This window comes from Equus przewalskii, chromosome 13 (assembly GCF_037783145.1).
Source record: "Equus przewalskii isolate Varuska chromosome 13, EquPr2, whole genome shotgun sequence".
Lineage (NCBI taxonomy): Eukaryota > Metazoa > Chordata > Mammalia > Perissodactyla > Equidae > Equus > Equus przewalskii.
Genome location: NC_091843.1, coordinates 91392020 through 91416738, shown reverse-complemented (window position 1 = coordinate 91416738; position 24719 = coordinate 91392020). Strand labels below are relative to the sequence as shown.

General features: G+C 45.1%; 2 long non-coding RNA genes across 3 annotated transcripts; one reads left to right on the top strand and one right to left on the bottom strand.

Annotated features, from left to right (window-relative positions):
- Window positions 1-5082: 5082 nt before the first annotated feature.
- Window positions 5083-15270, bottom strand: LOC139075196 (uncharacterized). Of its 2 annotated transcripts, none has more exons than XR_011525348.1 (3): window positions 14867-15270; window positions 14302-14535; window positions 5083-14110 (listed from the first exon to the last, which is right to left on the bottom strand). It is a non-coding gene; the product is annotated as an uncharacterized lncRNA (long non-coding RNA). The 2 variants fall into 2 exon arrangements; XR_011525347.1 differs by having other exon boundaries at window positions 14302-14447.
- Window positions 15271-16436: 1166 nt separating this feature from the next.
- Window positions 16437-24257, top strand: LOC139075197 (uncharacterized). The gene is made up of 3 exons (XR_011525349.1): window positions 16437-21683; window positions 22581-22874; window positions 23696-24257. It is a non-coding gene; the product is annotated as an uncharacterized lncRNA (long non-coding RNA).
- Window positions 24258-24719: the final 462 nt, after the last annotated feature.

Sequence of the window (24719 nt, the reverse complement as noted above, 5' to 3'; positions counted from 1 at the left end):
ATGAATAAGATGGGTATGAAGGAAGAAGGGGCCTCAGGAATGGAGGCACCACCACTGGGCATTTCTTTGGGGCCCGTCTGTATGGAGAGGGGATCTCTCCATCCCAGCATGTAAGAATCTTAGTGTCGCAAACTTTTGTCAACCATGGTTCCCAGCAGAGCTTTCTGATTGTGCCCACTGGACTCCAGACAACAGACGTGGATTAACTGGTATCCTGGTAAAGATAAAAAATACTTCTCTCTGACTCCCAGTCTCCCACCCTCACTTTATTCATCCCCATTCTTCTCCTAGAGAACACTCATTGTTTGCCCTGGCTGGTGAAGACAGCCTTGTGGGTCTGGACTCTTGACGGCAGCCTGTGATGGTTGCTGGGGAGAGTCAGACTGGGAAAGGGGTCTTAGGTCTTAACTGAATGGTGTTTGAGGTGGTTAATGAATGACCTTCTTTGCTGAAGTCTTTGCCCAATTTTTTTTGTGGGGGGGGGAAGATTAGCCCTGAGCTAACTGCTGCCAATCCTCCTCTTTTTGCTGAGGAAGACTGGCCCTGAGCTAACATCTACACCCATCTTCCTCTACTTTATATGTGGGACGCCTGCCGCAGCATGGCTTGCCAAGACAGGCCATGTCCGCACCCGGGATCCGAACCGGCCAACCCAGGGCCGCCGAAATGGAACGTGCGCACTTAACCGCTATGCCACTGGGCCGGCCCCCCTTTGCCCGTTTTTAAACGGGGTTATGTGTCTTTCTGCTGTTGAATTATAAGAGTTCGTTTGGTACTCTGGACACTGGTCCCTGATCAGATATATGATTTGCAAATATTTTTCCTGTTATCTGAATTGTCTTTTCACTTTCTTGATAGTGTCCTTTGCAGCATCGAAGTTTTAAATTTTGATGCAGCCCAATTTATCTATTTTTTCTTTGAATTGCTTGTGCTTTGGTGTCATATTTAAGAAACATTGCCTAATCCATAGTCACAAAGAATTACTCCTATGTTTTCTTCTAAGCGTTTTATATTTCCAGCTCTTACATTTAGGTTTGTGCATTGGTTTTGCATTGCTGCTGCAGGAAATGACCACACGCTTCATGGTTTAAAGAGCACAAACTTATTGCCTTATCGTTCAGAAAGTTAGAAGTTTGAAATGAATCTCCCTGGGCTAAAACCAAGGTTTTAGCAGGCTTGGGGAGAGGAGGTGATGTATTTGGGGATTTTATTAGAATAAAACTAAGTAAGCTGCTTGGTGATGACTCAGGCCACTTTGGTTGAAGAGTGACATCTGTGCACCCATAAGGCCTCAGTGTCCCCTCATGATGTTGCCGAGAGACATCAATACACCTATTGTCCATTGTATTTGGCAAGTAAGGTGATTATCTCAGCATGAAAGACGACATATAAACGCACATGGAGAGTGAGGGAGTAGTCACTGACACTTTCTCTAGCAGACAATAGCACAGATGATGGATTTTAGGCTCTTTTGGAAGGTAAACCAAAATGCAGCATCCCCAGGGCCTGAGGAAGCCGAGGGCTCTTCTGCTTCTGACCGCTGCTGATGTCACCCAGGTTTCTGCTTGTCTTCATTAGACTGAGAATAGCCAAACACTGTTCACTGAGACAGATATTGATTTTGCCCAGGAAGTTCTGTCATCGACAGTAATTGTAATTGCTTTTTAAGATTTATTAGATCAGGAAATCTAATAAATTTTCCATGAGTCCTCTCCCCACTTTCTGATGGTATGTGGCATGATCTGACCAAGTCATTTCTAGAAAATGGGCCCTGAAACAGGATGTGGTTATGAGATGCACACTGTCGCTTTTCTCCCGCTGGGGTTGATGAGGACACCTCCCGAGCTGTGGCCATGGGCTGGCAATTTATTCAAGTAAGCACTCTACTCCTTTCCTATATTTGTAAAATGAGAAAAATAATTGTACCTAGCTATTGTAAAAATTAACCAAATTTATTCACTAAATACTGAGAACATAAGAACACACAATAGGTGCTTAATGAATGCCAGCTATGGTTGTTACTATTATTATTAACAAAGACGTGAAAAGGCATCTGAGACATATGTTGTAGGGAACAGAATGGGTCTTTTTTAGGCTTGTGCTGAGCCCGTGAGGAAAGGCGCAGGGAGTTTGGGAAATAACTGGGTAGAAAGTTGAATCCCATCTGTGTTGAAGATAAAAAGAAACAAGCTTGTCTAATTATAAAGCTTTGCATATTTATCATAGAAAACATACAATTATACAAAAAGAAAAAACATATCCAAACTCCACAAGCCAGAAATAACCACTGTTAACATTCTGATACTTTTTCTTCACTTCTATAAATACTTGTGTTTTTAACGTATTTGGGTTTATGTGCTATGTAGTATTACTTTGATTTTTATATCTTATTTTTATTATCTTATATATGTGCTACATCAAAATGATATAATATGACATGTGTGTCACTTATAAAGCATGACAATATAATGAACTCTTGTGAATATAATCTAACTGTACTCCTCCTCCCTGCCCCTGAGGTCATCACTATCCCAAGTTTTGTGTTTCATTCCCTTGCTTTTAGAGAGTGACATCAGCAGCAAGGCAGAGTGAGTTGCTCCCTTTGTCTCTCCTCGCTAAGTTACAGCTAAATGGACATGTATTAACCAGCAGAGGATTCCCTGCACAGCACAGTAGGATGCCTGAGCCATCCACTCAGCTGTGCATCTGAAGGTGGGTGGACTGGATTCCTGGGAAGCAGTGAAGCTGGGTGAGCACCCCTCCTCATCCCTGGCAGTGATCCAGGTTGCAGGTCCTCACACAGTGGCCGGTGCAGCTGTAAGAGGAGGCAGGGGCAGCCCAGCCTACATGAATGCTTTTGGAGTTGTCTAGCCCATGGGAGTGTCCATCGTTCTGTGGCAGCCCTGTGCATGGGAACACTCCCCACTGAGTGGGGCAGCTCAGCCCCTGCAAAGGAGCCCCCACCAGGCTCAGCAGCTCTACCAAGCTGCCCACAAACACAGAGTGGGCCCATGTGTGAAAGAAAGTGCCCCTCCACTCCTGCCTAGCGCAGCAGCTCAGCCAGGCCCCTGCTGAGCATGGTGGTCCCGCACCAGAGCAACCTGCTGGCAGACCACAGACGTCCCACCTGTGCATGTGTGTGTGTGACCTGTGAAGTGGCTGCAGCCAGCACATGACACAGAGCAGCCCTACTGGCAACTTCCAGCAGACAGGGTGGGATCAGAAAACACAGCTCCTGGCCCCACCCTGCAGCGGTGGCAGGTGGAATCTGTGACCTGATAGCACAAATGTGCCAGCAAAGGGTCAATTCATCAAACACCATGAAGAACTACAATGACACTTCAGAGCAGAAGGAAAATGACAAGTCTCCAGAAATCAAGCCTGAACTCACAGAAATGTACAACCTAAAGGACAGAGGATTCAAAATAGTTGTCATGAAGAAATTCAACAAGTTACAAGAAAACTCAGAAAATAGTTAAATGATCTCAGGAATAAAATTAATGAGCAGAAGGAATACTTCACCAAAGAGATTGAAACTGTAAAAAAAAAAACCCAAACAGAAGAACACAATCAAGAGTAAAAAATAATCTAGAAACCATAAAAAATAGAATTGACAATATGGAGGACAGAATTAGTGATTTAGAGGATAGAAATATAGAAATGCCTCATGTGGAGGAGGAGACAGAACTAAGACTTTAAAAAAATGAAGGCACTCTTCAGAAATATCCAACTCACTTAGGAAAAGCCATATAGGTCTTCCAGAGAGAAAAGTGAGGGAGAAAGGAGCAGAGAGCTTGTTCAAAGAAATTATAGCTGAGAACTTCCCAAACCTGGAGAAAGAACTGGACTTACAAGTATGTGAAGCCAACAGATCTCCTAATTACATCAATGTAAAAAGACCTACTGCAAGGCATATAATACTGAAACTGGCAAATGTCAATGACAAAAAAAAAAAAAAACCATTAAGGGCACCAATGCAGAAGAAAATAACCTACAAAGGAACCCCTATCAGGCTTTCAGTGGATTTCTCAGCAGAAACCTTACAGGCTAGGAGAGAGTGGAACAACATATTCAAAATTCTGAAAGACAAAAATCTTTAACCAATAACACTCTATCCAGCAAAACTGTCCTTCAGAGATAACGGAGCAATAAAATCTTTTTCATTCCCTTGCTTTTAAAATAAAAATGGTTTTATTAATTATGTCCAAATAATATATTGTTTTTGATTTTTATAAAAGGAACACCATACTGTCTGTAATCTTCTTGAAATTGCTTTGTTAAAAACATCAATGTTCTATTTCCATTGATGGATATCATTTGATCCATACTATTCCATTTGACAACAACACATAATTTTCAGTTTTGTATAGTATTCTGTTGTGTGCTTGTATCATACTTTACACAAATCCATTCTTCTGATGATGAACACTTAGATCGTGTCTAGTTGTTTGTTGTTACAGAGCTGCAATGAACTTTCGTGTGCATGACATATAGGGCAGTGCCAGTTGTCACCTGGGAAATGGTTACAGATGCAAATTCTTGAGCCTCATCCCAGACTCATTGAGTCAGAAACTCCGGGATGGGGCCCAGCCATCTGTGTTTTAATCAGCCCTTCAGGTATTCTGATGCTTGAAGTTTGAGAACCGTAGGCGCTATAGGGAAGTTGTTTAGGCGTAGATTTACTGGGCCAAAGGACATACAAGTGTTCAACGTTACAAGACTATGGTTGTTCAATAGTGTGGCCACATGTGGCTCCTGAGCACGTGAAGTGCAGCTGGCATGAATGAGGAACTGAATATTTAATTTGATTTTACATCAAGTTTACACTGAAACTCAATGTGGTTATGGGAAAACTCTTAAGTATGTTTGGAACAATTTTGGTCTCTGAATCTACTTTCTCAACTATGAATTTTATGAAATATAAATAGAGATAAAGTATTTCTTGTGAAAACTTAGCTTCTGAATTGAAATGTGCTGTAAGTGAAAAATACATAAAGGATTTTGAAAACTTATTGCAGGGGAGGAAAATACTCTGAGGTTCAGGAAATGGAGACCTATGAATTAAACTAACAAAACACGGACTGACAAGAGAAAAGGCATACGGATTTTATTGATGTTAATATTTTCACATGCGTGGGGTTTTCAAAGGACAGAAGTGAAGACCCAAAGAGATGGTTAGACTTGGGGGCTTATATACTGTTTTAACAAAGAGCAAAAAATTATGGCAAAATGACGAGATAGAGGAAAAAGGAGTTTGGGCTCCTAGGGAACGTAAATTGTGGGAAGATGACTAGGAAATGTATCATAGATAAGGGTCGTTTGGTAAGATTTGTTGTGCAGACTCAAGCTGTCTCCTGTGATAGGAATGGTTCTCCTCTTCCTGGTACAGGAGAGGGGAGGAGAGACCCCTTTACAAAGGGAAATTTATGCCCTACTTTTAGGCAGAAAAGCAGAGACCAGAGAGCAGCTCCCGAGTCTGCTGTTTTTCAATTGCCTTCAGTTCAAAATAATCCTTATGCCAAAATGTCATATTTTGGGGTGGCGTGTTCTGATCCCCTTCAATATGAAAAAAGAACACAAGACATCTCATTAATAATTCTTTTTGTATTGATTCCACATTGAAATGATAACATTTTGGATATAGTGGGTAAAATATAATATATTATTAAAATTAATTTCATTGTTTCTTTTTACTTTTTTAAATGCGGTTACTAGAAAATTTAAATACTGATGTATAAGATAGTGCCAAAATGTTTTTCAAAATGGTTGCATCAATTTACACTTCTACCATCAGAGTATGAGAGTTCTCATAAATTTATGGTCTTCTCCTAACACTGGGAATTGCTGAGCTTCCTAATTTTTGTAAATCCAACAGGTGTAAGATGCTCGCTCACTGTGGTTTTCATCTGTATTTCTCTCGTTATTAATTAGTTTAAGCATTTTTTATATGTCTAGTCACCATTTTCTCTTTTGTGAAATTCCTATTCATGTTATTTCTCGGTCTATTGGATCTTTTCTTTTCTTTTTTACCGATTTAAAGAAGTTTGAAAAAATATATTATGACTACTAATCCTTGACTGCTAAGTTGTATTGAAAAGATCTTCCAGCTTCTGGACTGCCTTTTCACTTTTTTATGCGTCTTTTGATGAAAGGAAGCTCTTAATTTTAATGTAGCCAAATTTATCACTCTTTTCTTTGTTATAGCTTTTTATATCTTGTTTGAGAAATTTTCCCATACCTCAAGGTCAGAAAGATTTACTCCTCCATTTTCTTCTAACAGTTTTGAAGGTTGGCCCTTCAGATGTGAGTCCTCAGTCCAGGTGGAACTGATGATCCCAAAGGCAGGAGTCCTATTTCATTTTGCCTCATGGCCAACCTACTGTTAGCTCCCCTGCAGGCAAAGGGAGGCTGCTTCTCATGATCTACGGTGCCACCTCTGTAACACACTCAGGATTCCACATGCACGTGGATCTGTTCTTACTGTCTCTGTTTTGTTTCTCTGGTCAATGTATCTACTTCTCTGAAGATGCCACACTGTTTTAATAACTGAAGTTTTATAATAGATCTTGGTGTCTGCTATGCTCGGTCGCCGCAGCCTTGTGAGGACATCTGGGAGGGTCTGGGTTATTCCTGACTGGTGCTCATCCGTGCACATTTTAGGATTGGCTTTTCAAGTTCCCTGAAAAAAATCTGTGGGTTTTTGATCAATCATATTGAATCTATAAATCAATTTGCAGTGTATTGACATCTTCATGACATTAAATTTTTTTATTAATAAACGTAGTTTACCTCAACGATCATTTAGACTTTCTTTAATGTCTTCCAATGACATTTAAAATTTTTCTCCCTATAGCTCTCATATATCATTTTTAGATTTATTTCTAAGTATCTTTTGTTTTTTGTAACTCTTATAGATACTTTTTAAAAGGTATGTTTTGTAGTTATTGATTTCTGGTGTACACAAATATAATTAATTTTTGTATGTTGATCTTTTAGTCAGCCTCCTGGCTAAATTCTCTTATTATATCTAATAATTTTCCTGTAGAGCCTTTGAATTTTCTATGTAGATAATTATATTGCCTTAAATAATGATGGTTTTCATTTTTCCTTTCCAGTATTTTGCCTTTAATTTGCTTTTACTGTCTAACTGTGCTGGTTAGGCGCTCCTGTACAATGCTGAATTAAAATGATAACAATGAGCCTTCTTGTCTTGCTCCTTTTCATCAAGGTAATGCTTCTTATGTTTCCCTATTAAAAATGATGCTTGCACTGGATATTATGGAGATATCCTCTAGCAAGTTGAAAAAGTTCTCTTTTGTTCCTAGTTTGTTGGGAGGTTTTTTTAGGATTATAGATACACGCAGAATTTTGACAAATGTCTTTCCTGAACCTACTGAGAGGACTTCTAAGTTAATTTGTTAACACGATTAGTTATATTTTTAGATCTTCTTGGTATTAATACATTCTGGCATATGTCCAATTTAGGTTTGACACTTTATCTCTTTTAAATTCTTGGTTCCATTTGCTAACATGTTGTTTGGCATTTTTGCACCTATGTTCACAGTACGATTGTCATACAGTTTTCCTTTTTTGTACCATTCTTGTATGGTTTTGATGCCATGATTTTACCAGCCAACTTAAATTGAGGACTGTTCTCTCCGTTCTAGTATCCGGGAGAGTTTCTGAAATATTGCAACGATCTGTCTCTCGGAAGTTTGATAGGGCTTTCCCATAAACTATTGGAGTTTGATGATTTCTTTGTGGGAAGATTTTTTCTTTTTAAGATTGGCACCTGAGCTAACAACTGTTGCCAATCTTCTTCATTTTTTCCCCTTCTTCTCCCCAAAGCCCCCCAGTACATAGTTGTATATTCTAGTTATAGGTCCTTCTGGCTGTGCCGTGGGAATACTTTTAATCACTCATTTAAAAGCTTTAATATTTATGAAAAAACTCAGGGTCTACATTTCTTGTTGATTCAATGTTAGTAAGTTTTCTTTTGTATGAGTTGTTTATTTTGTCTAAAATTTTAAACATACTGTCATAAAGTTATTCGTGGTATTATCTTTTTAATCTGTCTCTATATGCAGTAATGGTTACTTTTTTGTTACTAACATTGAGCCTCAATCTCATTTTTAATTTAATTTCTCCATAGGTTGTTGTCAGTCTTTTCACAAAACTCATTTCGTCTTTGCTTATACTTTCTACTATACCTTTTTTTCTGTTTCACTAGAAAATAGAAAAAAAAAGAAAATTTCTGATCTTATCTTTATTTTCATATCTTATTGATTCTAGGACATATAGTTTCTCTTATTTTAAGATATCTGAAATGCGGACGTGGCTTTTAATTGTTATTGGCCAAGTAACAGCCATGACACCCTTGTCAATCCTCTGCATAAGCATCAAAACTTGTAGAATGGAACAAAATCCCCAAGGCAACAGTGGCACACTCTCATAAGAAATGCGACATCACTTGTGTTCTTCAGAGCACAGAAAACAGTATTATATGGGAAAATCACTGACATTGACAACTGGGAGTTGAAAAATAATTGAATAATACATGGGAAAAACTGTTTCTAAACAAGTCTAAGAGTAAAAGTGTGCAAATAACAATGTGTGACCACGGGCCCTCCAGGACTGTTTCAACTGACCTCGTCTCTTATCAACAGAGTGATTAAGAATTACCTTTCAAAAAATCTGCAAAGTTACGTAGCCAGAGCATGTGCAAAAGACGAAATCTTGATGAAACGACTGTGGAACTAAGGATCCTCCTCCCCATGGAACCCAAGGACTGGGACATGACCGGAAACTTGAAAGTCAGACTCTTATCAGAAGCCAGGGGTCCCTCATTCAGGAAGATCTGGTGTTAATATTCCTTCCCTACCTCATCAAAAATGTTTAGAACCCTGTCATAAATTTTACAACCCAGTCATAAATGTTTAAAACCTTCCCATAAATGCTTGAAGCCCACCAAAGAAAACCTGTCCCACCAGCGTGTCCACGTGCCAGCCTGTTCTTCCCAACCCCTTAAATTTCGCCCCAAATCCTGAATCAGGGAGACAGATATGAGGGCACACACCCCCTGTTCTGACCTTGCAGAATAAAGCTGATCTCTTTTCCCAAAGGCTGACTCCGTAATTAATTGGCTGTTAATGCACATTGGACAGATAACCCCAACTTTGTGTGGTAACAAATGCATACCATCAATAGTGCCTTAAATTAAATGAAATACATTATCTCCTTTCTACTTGAATTCGTTTTGCTCTTCTTTTCTAATTTCTTATGTTGAATGCTTAGCTCATAAATTTTTAGCCTTTTTATTTTTTAACGTAAACACTAAAGACTGCTGTTACATCAGACACTGTGAAGGATGTGATACACTGACTCTGCTCCCAATTTGAAGGCGTGTGGGGTTTTCCCACACCACCAAGCAATGCTCCAGACTCCCACTGGGTGTCCTGCGATTCAACTCAATTCTGACACTGTCTATCGGGAGATTGCATCAGACCCCACAGGTTAAGGGCTCAGTCCCACAAGACTGCTCCCACTTCAGACACCAATCACAAGTCCAGGTTATTACCTGTGCTTCTGACCAACTGGCTATAAGTCAGAGGTTCCCACGGCCCCCTACTTGGGTTTGATTCATTTGCTATAGTGGCTCATAGAACTCAGAAAAACAGCTTGCTGACGAGATTACTCGCTTGCTACAAAGGATATTACAGGATACAAACCAACAGCTAGGTGAAGAGATGCATAGGGCGAGGTCCTGAATCAAGGAGCTTCTGCCCCCGTTGAGCTTGGGTCCCACAGAGCGGCACATGGAAGCATTCTGTTCCCCAACCTGGAAGCTCTCGAACCCTGTCCTTTTGGGTTTTTATAGAGCTTTCATTACTCAGGTGTGATTGATTAGACATTGGCCATTGGTGATTAAACAACTTCCCTGGAGGTCGAGGGAAAGTTCCAACCCTCTGTTCAAGGTTGGTTTCCTTGGCAAGCAGCATCTCCCATCTTTAGGGGATTTCTACAAGTCACCTCATTAACGTAAACTCAGTTGTGGTGGAAAGGGGCTTGTTGTGAATATCAAGACACCCGTTTCACCTTTACGGCTGTGAAGTGATTTCAGGAACTGAGGACAAAAGAACAAACATTATGACAAAAGAACAAACATTATAACAGAAGATGCTCTCATTGCTCTTATCACTTAGCAAATTCCTAGGGTTTTGGGAGCTGTGAGCCAGAAACCAGATGAAGACCAAATTTATATTTCTTATTGTAAATCACAGTATCCCCCCGGACATAGTCATACACACAAACACTGACAGCGTTACTGAACCGGGTTCATTTTTGCCCTTGTCCAGAAAGCCAAACACCGAGTCCAGACTGCAGTAGAGAGCGTTTAATCACAAGGCAGCCAAGCGAGGAAGTGGGAGAAGGAGTCTCAAATCCACCTCCCTGAAAGTGGGGACTCAGGGATATTTGTGGGGTGCAGGGCAAGATGGTCTGAAGTGTGGTGACGGCAGGTGGGGACAGGAGAGGTAGTTGGTGATCTGCACAAGTGTGGTCAGACTCCACGCCTCTCACAGGATGCGTGCTCACAAAACGGCAGCGTTGCCATGACGTGAAGCTCAAGTTTTTAGCCTCTTGACGTCAAAAGGTCACTTATGGGACATTTGCGTGAGCCCAGTTGATGGATTGGTGGTCTCAACCAGCCTGAAGTAGACAAGGGGTCCTAATTCCTGAAAAACAGCTCCCACACCCATTACAATGGTAACCCAGGCTCCAGGGAGATGCTATCTACAGGAGCCTGGTGGGAGTCAGATAGCATATTGCCTCAGCAGCACGGTTAACAATGGGAGGGGGAACAATGAAAAGTTATAATCAATAATTGCAAAACAGAAAAAACTTTAGTTACTAGCTACCTAATCATCAATAACTAACTGTTTTCCAGTCTCAACAGGAGACGTAAGACCCCTGGGTTGGAGACAAGCTTCATTTACTCTTCACAGAAAAGCAGCAGCCAGAGTAACTTCATGGTGCTGGTTCCTTAAGTCCAAACCCCCCTGAGGGGCTATGGTGAGGGTCTCATGGTACATGTACATGCAGTGAGGGCATTTCAGGAGAAGAATCCTGAATTAGGAGCCCTTGACCCTGTAGAGAGCTGCTGGGATCCGTGCACCCTCCCCTTCCGGGATGGTTCTCATTATCCTGGAATGAAGCAAATCTCCTTCAGGGAGAAGAGGAGGTCCTTGTCTTTGTTACTCTGGGTTGTCTCTGGGGAGAGGTGACTGCACACTTCACTCTTCTGGAGTATCCCCTGATACGAGCATTGGCTGTAAATGTCTTCTCCCAGAGGACCCAGGCTGTGCAGGAAAGTGGCCTCTTCATGGAGACTTCAAGCTACATTTCCATCCAAGTGCCACCTTCCTTACATGACACAATTAAAAAAAAGATTTACGTGCATTTTATCATCTTGTTTTTTCACCTTTCCTTCTTGCATCCTAGTCTGTTTTCATGGAAAAATTTCATTCTTGCTGAAGTTTATTCTTTGGAAATTTTTTTTAAGTGAAGATTTGTTTGTGCGAACTTTCTCCATTATAAGACTTTGAGTCTAATTTAAATCCTAAGGAGAATGTTGACTTAGTTTAAAGCAGACAGTCGGCCTGGTAGGTTCAGGCCTCACATTTTGGCCTGTTTTCTGTATACTGTGGCTATATGTTAGTCAGTCTGCAAAGCCTCTGCAGGGCTGTTTGGATCTGTCCTGCGTGTGCCCGGCCAGTCTGGGACCTGGGCACTGGCCTGCCTTGCAGCAGAGTCTCAAAGCTTTTAACCTACTCCTCAGAGTCAGACCCACGGCTGCACAGCTTGCAGGTGAGCCCAGGGCTTATACACACGTCGTGGGAGCTCTCTCTCCTCCAGGATCTGACACTTTCTGGTGTGTTGGGGTCCCTGTTCCTACTCTTCTGATCAGAAACCTGGGGCCTGAGTTCTCCCTGTTCTGCTCTACTTCTCTTTACTGAATCTCCACCCAAGGACAAGCAATGGGAGGTCAGAGGGGAACAATGGAACGTGAATTTGCCCTGTCCTCTCCCCTGGTTGGAAGGATTCCTCTCCCTGGGAACTACGAGCGCCTGTCAGGGGCTGCTGTACCGCCCTGAGGGCTGGGTGAGAGAGGATGGAAAGACGAAAGAACCTGGGTCCCCTGCTCCCCCGACCCTTGGAATTCCCCTTTCCCACTCCTTGGGCCTCTCCTGGCACTCTTTCTTTCCTCATCCAGCTTTGGCTGCTTTTGAGTCCAGGCTGGTGATATTGGAAAGAGAACAAATAGGAAACTCACTGCCAGTTCAGTTCTTAAAATTCTGGCCTCCTTCCCCAATCTTCCTGTTCTCTACCGTTTCCCCTTCAGATTCCTCACAGGGCCGCTCCGTGCGTCTGTCCGTGGTTTACCGCTGCCCTCACTCTGAGACAGAGACAAATGTGTTTACTCCATCTTGTCTGGAACCAGGACCCACCTCTCATTCTTGAGCAATGCTTTTGTTGGGAGCAAGCTCTAAGGTGACAGTTAATTTTCTCTCTCTTCTAACGACTCGTTGTTGCTGTTGAAAAATTTGCTCTCAGTCAAACTGCCATTACTTTGAAAGTAATCAGTCAATTCTGGTAACTTTTCATTACTTTCTCTTGTCTCTCTGGTTCTGTGTCACCACAATGTATCTAGGTGTAGGTTTCTTTTTTCTTTGCCCTTTTTGGCATCTGTCGTGTCATCTAGGTTTGTGGATTCATGATTTTCACTGATTCTGGAAATTTTCCAGTCATGAGCTCTTCAAATCCTCTCTCTTTTCCATCTTTTGTATTTGCTTTTTCTCAGACTTGTATTAGACCTGTGTTAATGGATTAATCTTGTTTTTTATTTTTTGTGTTTCCTAATGCTTCAACATCTTGGAGACTTGCTGACCCTGGAGAGACTGCCGCTCCCAGGGCTAGCTGGTCCGTGGAGATAGTAAATGACTCACCTGGGGGCATGCCTTTCGTGTGCAAACTAACCCGTCCAGAGCGCACACAGGCCGCCTTCCCTATTGGACTCTCAGACTGGGGGCCAATATCCCCTGCTAGTCACCCCGGGGCCAGGTACCAGTCAAGTGGGGACAGCTTCTACACTCCAGAGCCCGCCGAAATTATTTCCCTTAGCTGCTGTGGGGTGCTTGCTGGGCCTCTGGAACGCTGTGTCTGCTGGGCGCCTGCTCATTTGCTGGGCCTTTGGCTGCTTGATAGTGAACCATGCGGTTTATAATGGGGCTCTGGGTCACACAGTATCGGTTTTACCTCTTGACGAGACTGGACATTAAAGTTATCAGCCTGACCTCTGAGAGGGGCTGGAGACTAGAGGTCAGCCACACAGCTAAATGTGATTGAGCCCGAAGAAAAGCTCCAGGCACCAAAGGCTCAGGGCAGCTTCCCCGGACGGCAGTCCTCAATGTGCATGTCACGCTCTGATGCCAGGAAAGTAACATGTCCACAGTGCCAGGGGGAGAGGACCGTGGAAGCCCCACATTGGGTACTTTTCCTGGACTCCATGTGCTGCTTCTCTTGGCTGATTTTAACCTGTACCCTTTCCCTGTAATAAACCATAGTTCTGAGATAACAGTTTTCAGTGAGTCCCATGAGCCCTTCCAGCGAATTGTTGAAACTAAGGGTGGTTTTGGGAATCCTGAGAACTTACCATGAGTATCGGAAGGGAGAGCCGTCTGTGTGGGCACTGTGTGTCCTCCGACCTCAAAGTAGGCTTAAGTGTCACTGTTGGCGTGACTTTGCATTTCGTCAAGCATCTGTGCTGGGTAGGGGGTCTCAGGCCCAATTTCCCCGCTCAGTCCTGGCCTGAGGCTCCATATGCTTATGGCCACGCTGCTGTAGGCAACAGGCCTCAGGGCTGCTCCTCCTGGGCGGTCACTGCTCAGCACTCCCGAGTCTGCACGCAGGTCTCATGTTTGTGTTTGTTTCTTGTGTGCGTGTGTGTGGGTCCTTGGAGACCTCCCACGTTTCTTTTCGTCCCAACATCAAAAAGTTATTCAGTCAGGATCCAGCTGTTCTTCAATGCGAGGGGCTTCAGACACTTCTTCTACTGAATGGGGGAAAGCAGAAGTTTTAATTCTATATTGTTTGATATTCCACGTTGTCACTTACGTGTCATCGGTATTTTCCTCTATTGAAGTAACTCAAGCAAGAGATAATCACAACCTGAATTCTGCTAGTGGCAGCCTGGCACGGCTCAGATCACAATGATCTCTTGCCTGATTTACTGCAGCGGCTTACCGAAGCGTTTTCTCCCCAAGGCGTCCTTCCCGTTGCAGGTCCAGCGATCGTCCACAATGGCAGACCTGATCACGTCACTCTCCTCAACGCAGGTGTCCAGGCTCAGGCAGCCCTCCTGGATCAGGAGGCAACGATCCGATGGGAATCTGGCGGGGCAGCAAGTTAGAAGCGCGGATCAGTGAAGACTGTGGGGCTGACCTGTCGCCTCAGAAATGTCCCCTCTGGGACTCTTACCTAAGAGGGAAATAAACTTCTGTTTTGTTCCAGGTCCGTGCCCAGTTTCCCTGGCTTGCGATACTTAACTGGTAGGTACAACCCACCAACTCTCATGTTTCCCACACACTGTCCCCTCGGCCTGAAACAGTCCTTCCTTGGCCACTCCCTACCCGTCCTCAGCGTGGACAAAGCTCCTGCTGGTCCCCTCGGATTCATCGCCAGTGTTTCCTCCCCCTTTCTGCCTTCTTCTTCCCTTTCCACCACCTCCTTTCAACCTTGGTGGGCCTTGCAGGCCTGTCTGCGTGGCAGGACGCCCCTGCTACTTTTGGCTGGACTTTAGGTCACTCACCGTCTAAGTTCCAGAACTAATTTCTCAGCAAGCGTTTCCTCCATGACCTGGAGCTGAGCGCCTGCTCTTCTCCATTTCCAGGGCCCAGGTTTGTCTTCAGGGCTTCTCCGACCAGTTTCAATGGACCCTTCCCTTCCCAGTTGCATCCTGAACTGTGATGTCTGAGTTAGTGTGTCGTCTTAAGTTCTAATTGAGCAGAGAGCTCCATTTGGGTTGTAGAGTGCCTTGGGTCCACCCAGGACGCGGGAGGTGGGTGGTAAGTGAGGTGTGGTTCCCTCTAATGGCTGCACTGGACTGGGGGTGTTTGCCTTGCTTTGCTAATAACAGCAATGACGATGTTGGTTGTAAGGGAAGGAACACTGCTCCGTCTTCACCCTCCTCGAGAGCACCGCCCTCTGTCCACCTTCTCGGGCCTGCAGGCTTGCTGGGCGGTGGAACAGAGTCCCAGACAATTACCAGTGGGAGGGGCATTGCTCCTTAAAAGGTGTGTCTTTGGGTTCCACCTCTCTCTTGTCCTCTCATTCACCTTGCTCTGCCACTTCTTCCTCCCTCATGTTGGGTCCAAGGAGTTGGATGGTTGAACACTGGGAGCTGAGGGCTGTTCCTTTCTCTGTTCCTCTCCAAGGCCCGTCTGAGCTATTCTCCCTAGATTCAGGTTCAGGGGGACATCGTCAGGCCTGTCAAAGTCTCAGGCAGAATCTATCTGCTCTAACTCAGAATTTTCAACAGAGCTCTTTTCAGCTTGTCAGGCTTCTGAGAGCTATTAAAAAATTGGTTGTTTATTCTCATTCTGCGACTGCACTTCGCGTATCGTTTCCAAGAACCTTGCTGTGGGGAGTAGACGTGATGGCAGGGCGGGATCTGCCGTTCCTGGGTCTCTGACCATATAACCCTGAATAGAGGGACGACCACCTCCCCCTTCCTCCTAACGATCATTGTGAGCTAAGAACTCATCGTGCACTTACAGTTTCCAGCACTGAGCGGCTGCTACTGCTGAGTCTGAAGGAGAAGGGAAGGGAGTGGGGAGAGAGACGGGGAACTGCAGGAGGGGAGGCTCCTGTGATCCGAATGAGGTCCATTCCTGAATGCTTGATGCAGCTTCCACAGGTTGCCTCCAAGAAGATTTCTTTGTGACCCAAGGCAGGTCCAATTTCACCAAAGAGAGGGCCAATTTAAGTGACTCAAAGCAAGACGACAAGGGGAGAGAAGCCAGTTAAAAGATTGGCTTAGAGCTGAACTTTGCCCACCCTTTGGGCTGGCAAAGTCTTCACCGACCCCTCACTCCACTCACTTCCATTGGCCCTGAGCCCCTGAATCGAAAACCTCGGCTCTGTTAATGGAATTAACACCACTGTGTTTGGTGAGCTGCAATGAGACAATGATGTTGGCTTTTATGAAATATCCTAAGTAAATTAGTTATCATTGGAGGAGACAGAAGCACAAGCATTATATTGTTATGAGCAATAACAATACAGTAAGTGGCCCCCAGGCACCCAGGGGGCCTCATGGAGCTGGCAGGTCTGTGGAGGTCTGTGTTCTCTGAACTGCCTGCCATGAGCGGCTGAGATCTCCGAGGGAAGGCGGGGGATGTCTGCCAGCAGGGACGTGCTGTTCCACACAGGACAGCTGTCAGCTGCTGCCAATCCCTCATTAGGGACTCCTCAACCCGGCCCTCCCTGGGAGCAGCCAGTGTTCTCATTCCGCAGAGGAGGAAGGTGAGGCAGAGAGAGCGCAGAGTCCCAGAGTGACCCTGGGGCAAAGTCAGGATTGGGACATGATGTTCCGGCTGCCTCCTACTGGCCTGTTCTGACGCGTGGCCACTGTCACCTGTGGGCGGTGGGCAGTGTGTTCCCTGCCATCACTCACATCACTTTTTCCACTAATAACTGCTGGCCCAGGCAACTCAGAAAGTGATTAGCCTGTCTCTGGTCCTGATGCTGGACTCACTGAGATGGCAAGAACAGATGTTTGTGTCTGTTCAGTAAGGCAGGCCACCTGGGCCATGTTATCTCCATTTCTTTGTAATATTGTATCTTTAACCCACCCAAGGATTATGGGATAGGCCAAGAAAAATAGATATGGCAATAAAAGAAAAATGCCTGGGACCTGAAGAAGCAGATAGAATCTGACCAGTGGGGGCACTTAGCAACATCCAGGCTTGAGGAAGGAAGGCCAACATCATTTCTCTGAGACGCTGATATTGGATTGAAGGGCTGACCCCTCCTGGCTATTCTCCCGGAGGGCAGCAGCTGAGGGCAGGAGGGAGGGGCTGCGAGCAAAGGTCACGTCTGTATAGATACTGTCAGTACAGACAACACTGCATCTGCACCAAGGCTGCATCCATCTTCAGTCTCAGTGGAGAAACTGAGGCAGTTTAGTAGATTTGCTGAGGCCAAGGATGATCGTATCCTTTCTGTGTATTTGGGTTATCAGCAGAAGCCCTGGTTTGGATTTCATTTCTGCCTCGTTTGTGGGGGGAAGGTGACAAGAGATGCAGTCTCATCTAACCGTCCTTGTTCCTGGCTGCCAAGAGGGCTGGGCTACCCCGTGCTGCCTCCCCTGCGTCCACCAGGCTTGGTCCACTACCCATCTTTAGGCGGCTGCAGGCTCAGATTAATTACACAGGACTGTTTCTTTCATCTGAGCATATCAAAGGATTCTGCAAAGCTGAAGGAGTGTGGTGATGTCTTGTGGGCTTTTTTTTTTTAAGCCCTTTTAGAAATCACTTTTAAAAAAGTTGACACCAAGAAATTGTTCCCTAGGTGACTTCTGACGCACACGTTTTCCAAGATCCCTGATCGTTCATCACAAATCAGGCCACAGGCAACGTGGGCTCAGCTCAGCCGGAAACTTGCTTCAAGCCTAATTGTTTATTTATTGGTGGGATCATCAGGGTCCAGGAGAGACAGGCATGGGCTCCGTGGGGAGGATATGGTGGGAGGGATCTGAGAGGGGTTATGTCTGTGTTCCTGCAGGCAGACTGCAGCCTGGAGACAGCGCTCAGATTTACTCTAAGTGTATGAATTTTCTCTGTTGACTTGAGATGGAGACAGATGGGCTGAAGTGTCTGTTCCCATTGTCCAGAACAAGTGGTGAAAGGACTCTGGTCCTGGCAAAGGCCTGGGGGCTTTCAGGGAGGCCAGTTAGGACCGCGTCTGGGGGCAGGGAGAGCGCACTATGTGGTTGGTGCTGTGGCCCCAACGCCTGGTGTGACTGGGGCTCGCAAGGCCAAGGAACAGACTGCGCTGCAGGGGGCCGCGGTGGGCTGAGGAAGGGGACTGACAGAGCCCGACCGGATGGCTGCACTAAAGCCCCAAGCAAGGGGGCCATCCTGACAGGTCCCATCCCGCCACCAGCCAGGCCTCAGGTGGAATGGCGTCAGGTCTACAGAAGACGGCTGTGGTTCTTGGTTGCATCTAAGTGTCCAGTGTATAAATCAGAGGTTTGCCCAAGCTCATGCAGGGCAGCAAGAACCAGCCCCCAGGAGGGGAGCTGGCAGAGGAAAGCTGAGGGAGTCCAGGCCCCATTCCATTAAATGGGCGGAGGCTGAGCTCCAGCCCAATGGGGTTCCATCTAGTAACGTGGGACGTGAGCAAAGGGCCCACCAAGTAGTCTGACCACGAATCTTGGGCCTGAAGGCAGCACTGCTGGCTTCTTGTGTGGATTCCAGACGCAGGCAGCAAACCATTCATGGTGGACCAGCTGGTACAGAACTTTCCAGCCACAAGCCTTAGGGCCCAGAGCTGGGCTGATCCGGGCCAGGCAGCCACCCTACAAGGGGAAGAAAGAGAAAGAAAGCCTCTCTGGTGATTGTCATCTGCCTCTCTGCTTCGCCTGGAATTGTCTCTGAGGTCACCAGCGCCCTCACTGCGGAAGGTTCGAAGCCTTCTCTCCGTCCCCACGCCGGCCTTTCTCTCCAGTGACTCTGCTCAGCACCTGACCTTCTTCAAGCCCTTCCCCTCTCGGCACAGGCCTATTCCCTTCTGTCCCTCTGGCGCCTTGCTTGCACCCTCCCTGGCTCTCTGTCCTCGGCCCTGCCTTGAATGTAGGGTTCTCCAAGGTCCCCTTGTGGATGCTTTTCTCCTCTCACTCTCTGATCTCTCTCCATGTCATCTGGTCCATTCCCACGGCTTGTGTTAGTCAGCTCAGCCTGCCAGAACAAAATATCATAACAAAATATTGGTTTAAACGATATAGATGTGTGTTTTCACAGTTCTGGAGGCTAGATGTCCGAGATCGAGGGGCCAACATGGTGGGTTTCTGGGGAGACCTCTTCCTGGCTGGAGGAGCCACCTTTTGCCATGTCTTCACATGGAGGGGATGGAGAGAGAGAGCAAGCTCTCTGGTGTCTCTTCCTATAAGAGCACAAATCCTTTGACATGCGAATTTTGGGCGGGTCACAGTTCAGTCCATAGCGGCTCTCTCTGGAGATTTCCTAAGCAGAGCTCTCTCCTGGGCAGTTCATGTATATTTCTAATGGGAACAACTGACATGTAGTCAGACACCCGTGCTTACGGGGACTCACGCAGTGCGCATTCTCTTCTACCAGCCGCTTCTGCCGTGTTTCCTGGGTGAGTTAATGGCACCAGAGTTCTTCTAGGCAGAAGACTCTTTCCTGCGGGTTTGACTTCCATCTCCGGCCTGACTTGGGGTGGCTCAGAGCAGGTCTCCACCCAAGGCTGGGCTTCTGAGCACAGCCGTGAAAAACATATACAAGACTGTGGCCACATCTCTTTCTTCTACTCCCGCCGATTGACTCTTTACGCTCATGGTGCTCAATCCTAGCTTCAGGTTAACCTGAGAGGTTGTAAAAAATTCTGATGCCTGGGCTCCACCCCAGACCAATGAGTGCCTCTCTCTGGCGAGGGCCCAGGCTTCCACGGGCTGCACAGTGAGAGTGGAGAACCACTGCTTTAAGCCACTCTGTCTGGGGACTCATGTGAGAGGTCTCGTGGCTGTTACAGCAGGTGGGGGACCGTCGTCTCTGGAAGAGCAAGCTTCTAGGGCTTGCCTTGCTTCCCTCTTCTCTGTCCAGGTCCATCCATGCCCTAAACCCTGGCTTGTCTCCTATCCCTGGCCTTGTTCCTGGCCTCTGGACTTGTCAGTGGATCTCTATTTCCTCGATTGACCACAGCAGTCTCTAATGGCTTCAGTTTGCACCCTCCTGGAATCTTTTCCCCTCTGCAGGCTGGTCTAGCCTTGCTTGGTACCTCCACCTGCCCTCCACCTCCCCCCACCCTCACTTACTAGAGGTCTAGAAAGTCCTTTGGCATCTTCTTAAGGAATCACCAACACTCCCGCACACACAGAAGGTGTTCAATACATCCTGTTGCTGTCTGAGCCCCAAACTGATTTTGACTGAAATTGAGTCCTGCTGATAAAACCAGCAGCTACTTCTAATGATCAATTTCCTTCTTTGTTTGAACAGCTTATTTAGAGGAGGAAAGAAAAGGCATGTGCCATTTCCAGGACAAGATAACTAATTTGTCATCTGGCAATTTTCTGTGCTTTGCGGTAGGTGGACAACACAGTCAGGGCAGGAAGCCAACCCCAGGACCCGCCTGGACACGAGTTTAATTAAATTGTGGCGTCAGATTCTGTTTGCTTTCTGAAAACTGACTGCACTTTGAAACCCCTAAACAATAGGAAATCTTGAGAATTCAATATTAATAAAAGACAACAACACAGTAGAAAAATTGGCAAAAGACAGAAACAGGCAACTCACAGAATAGGGAAAAAATGACCAGGAATCATTAAAAGACACTCAGCCTCTATAGTAATAAGGGAAATACAAATTAAGATGTATTTTTCGACAAGCCAAAGATATTAATAGACAATTAATAGAATAGGAAACAAAAATTGACAGTAAACATGAAAAGATGCTCCTGGTCACTAGTAAACAGAAAACTATAAGTTTTAAAGGCATCGCCTTCACCATCAGACTGGGAAGAATCTTGTCCCGGCTCTGGGGAAATGGGCCAATGTGCCAACTTGCTGGATCTCTCTGCAGGTGGGATTGGAAATTGTGCTGTATTCTGGAGGGCAATCCACCAATATACGTGAACAGTTTCATCAGTTTAAAAGTTTATTTGGAGCTAACTAGGTTGGAATTATTTAGGTTTTTTAACTTTATTTTCTCCTGTAGCATCTCATCAGAGCAGGTTAGAACAGCTTTGGGATCAACGGCAACTGGTAAGTTATTTAATGCAAGCTTCTAAGTAACATCTCATACTAACCCTTACCTGCACATAGTCCAGACAAATTCTTGACCAAAATCGTGAAATAGATCTCCTTGCTTATTTTAAGCATATTAAAAAAGGGAGCTAACTGGAACATTTTGGTTTTTCTATTTCATTTTATTTTTAAAATTATTTTATTGAGGTCATATTGGTTTATAACACTGTGTAAATTTCAGGTGAACATTATTATATATCAGTTTCCGTGTAGACTGCATCGTGTTCACCACCAATAGTCTAGTTTTTCTTCATCGCCACACACATGTGCCCCTTTACCCCTTTAGCACTCCCCGCACGCCCTTCCCCTTTGGAATTGTTTTGTCTATTTTGTATAAAGAACCTACGCAATGTTAGATTTTAATAATAAAACTAGAATAATTGTGAATTCATGTTCTTCAGTAAAGGTCAGCAAACTTTTTCTCTAAAGGGCCAGATGGTAAATATTTCAGCTCCGTGGGCTCTGTCACCGCCACTCAGCTCTGCTGTTGGAGACGAAAGCTGCTCTGGATAGCCTGTTGGCTAATGAGTGGAGTGATGTTCCAGCAAAACTTTATTTTTGGATGCTAACAATTGAATTTCAGGTAATTTTCATGTCATGAGATATTATTCTTCTTTCGATTTTTTTTCCCCAAGCATTGAAAAATGTAGAAACCAGTCTTTGCTCAGGGGCTGTACAAAAACAGACAGTGGCTGGATCTGGCCTGTGGGCCTTAGTTTGCCAGCTTTCGTTCTACATTATTACTCGTTTCTCGAGAATTAGAAATGGCTCTAGCACTAATAACTATAACTTAAAAAACTAATCATTATTCCAAACAAAAAATTATAGAGCCACTTCAAAGCAAGAAAAGTCAGTTCTATTACAAATATTTAAACTAAGGCTAGGGTTTTAAAAATTGCATCTTATGATCCATTCTTGTGCATTCTTTTCCTGGAGTTAATCCCTGAATGCATTGTATTGTCATTCCTCTGGAGAATTTATAGGTCAGTATCAAACTGGGACAGCTGGTGGCGGTCACCTGGGATGGCCCATCCGTAGGGTCCTAGGCATGTCCCAGGTCGGGCAGCCAAGCATCTGGCTGGTCAGCATCAGGACAGTGTCATGGTCCATGTTCCCACCTGGGTCCATACCTAAGGCGTTATAGCCACTGCCAGATCATCATAAAAACAGCCAATTGAGTCCAAGACCAATGGCCTCATCCTAAGCCACTGGCTCAGTTCTAAAGAGAGAGAGCTAGTCAATTCAACTGAAAGGTGGCTTCTCCTGACACACTTGGAAAAAAATTGTAGTTTCATGCTGGCACATCCTTATTTTCAGAGTGAAAGAATTCTGTCCAAAGAGTTATGGCTCCCTTAATTTCAATGACCTGAGAAGCTTCCTCGTCCTGAGCACGTTCAGAGAGGTTGCCTTGCTCAACCCAATAAATACTGCGTTCTTGCTTACTGCAACAGGCGTCCTATAAATTTTTTTCTTATGACAGACAAGAAGGCGAGCTGAGGGTTCTTGCTAGTGGTGGGCCCCAGGCTCTAATAAATACACTGAGGATCTACATTTACACGAAACTCTGCAGACCACAACCAGGGTCCCGAAGAAGCTATTTCTCTTCTTGAATAATAAGCTGACTATTATGAAAAGTGGTGGAATGCAAGCTTTAGGGTTTTACCTGAGGATCCAAGCCACAGTCTTCTTCATAACCATTTCTGAACTTCGAGCAACCTTTCAGAGGGTGCAACTAAACAGGAAGAATGGAAGGAAGATCTTCGCGGGACTAGTGGTAAGCTTCTGGGTTTATTTGCAGTCAATCTGTGTGGTTGGAATCCTTTCTAACCACACTTGCAATAATTCGAAAACAGTGTGAGGGGATGCCAAGTGCTGTGGAGAAGCCAGAGGCTTTTGTCTATTCTGTCCTTCGTGCTGGTGACCGGGAGGGCGTCCCTGAACCTGATCTGGAATCTTCATCATATGAGCAGCTAACACCAAGAGGCAGAGATGGCCCAGAATGCTCTTTACCTTAGCTGTGGACTTTCAGTCATGGTTAAACTTCCACATCCACCGTCTCATTGACCTCTGATGAAGGCTGGTGTTGGGCTTATATGGACCCTACCTTTTGTCCAAATCATGTGTGTCTTTGTGTGAATAGGATGCCATTCCACAATTTGTTCAGTTACTGGTTTGTGCTTGCCTGTTGTCATACTTCCGTGGGTGGGACACAGCAGTAGTTATGGAGGGCATGCATTTGGAAGAAATAGTTACAGGTGAGGAGCCCTTCCCCTCCCAGCTCAAAATGACCACATCTGAGTCAGAATCAGGCACCAATACCATTCCATTGTGTGTGCAGCTGATTTCTTATGCATCGTCTTGGTAGTTTAATTAGCTTTACAATGGCCGGTCTCATCTCCTGTAATAGTTCAGCCAAGCACTGGACATTTGTTGGATAAGCTGCACCAAGCTGCGTGCATGAGGTCTACATGCTGTCATCTAGTGTCTCAAGGAGCTAAGCAGCCTGTACTCACTGAGCTTGGATCATTGCACATTGTCCGTCAATCAGCTACTTCTTGAAGGAAAGACTAGAAATCCTTGTTCTCTCTTTTGTAGGACTGAGGTGGTGTCCACCTCTGCTTCCTCAGGATTGTCCTTACCATTCAGAGGAGCCGTGTTGTAGGACCAGAAGGGATCCTGGCGCAGAGGTGACTTTGTTGCTGCCAGTGACTAGCAGCTGCTTTGCTGATGTGCACCATGGCCATCCATGCCCAGTGCTCTCAAAACAGCTTGAGTAGCCTTTGTCCACTGAGGGTTCTCAAAGACCCATCGTGTGGCCCACTTCAGACGCCGTCAAGAGAACAGACTCTGCCTGCCATGGCAGTGTGAGCTGACTTAGATCTGGTGCGTCTGGGCTCCCTGGGTCTCTCTCCACTTTCACTGTCCCTTGCTTACCTTTCCTGAGGTCAGACTGAGAGAGATTTAAAACCATATGAGAACTCTGAAACGTATACATCTTTCACCCAGCAATTTTACTTCCTAGAATTTATTGTAATAAAATATTTACAAATGCATAGCTATTCACTGAATTATTATTTATGATAAAAAATTAGAAATAATCTAAACATCCATCAGCAGGAGATTGCTCACATAAACAATGTGAGCATCTAGGGAACATCACACGGCAGATGTGGAGTATGAGGTGGATCCGCAGGTCCATTAGTTGCATGAACAGTATCTGAACAACGGCAAAGTCACAGGTCAGCAGGCACAGTTGGATGCCATTTCTGTAAGGTAACAACAAAGTGAAACCACGTATTTTGATAAGTGTGACCGTATGAATATCCACGCACAGAAACACGCCTGGAAGGATTGAAGCCAAACTGGGCATAGTTCCCTCTGTGGGGGGACGGGGACTGAGGGTTCTGGGAAAGAGTTCACTCTGCCTAACAGTGAATGTTTGCTCTGTGGGAATGTATTCGTGCTCACTTGTGTAACTAAAAATGAATAACCATTTTTAAAAGAAAAATAAATAAAATGAAGGAGATGGATTAAAAAGAAATCCAACATAGAGAAATCGGCAGTTCCGTGGATCCACTCGGGACTCCACATGCACAGACAGCCCCATATAGGCCAGCCT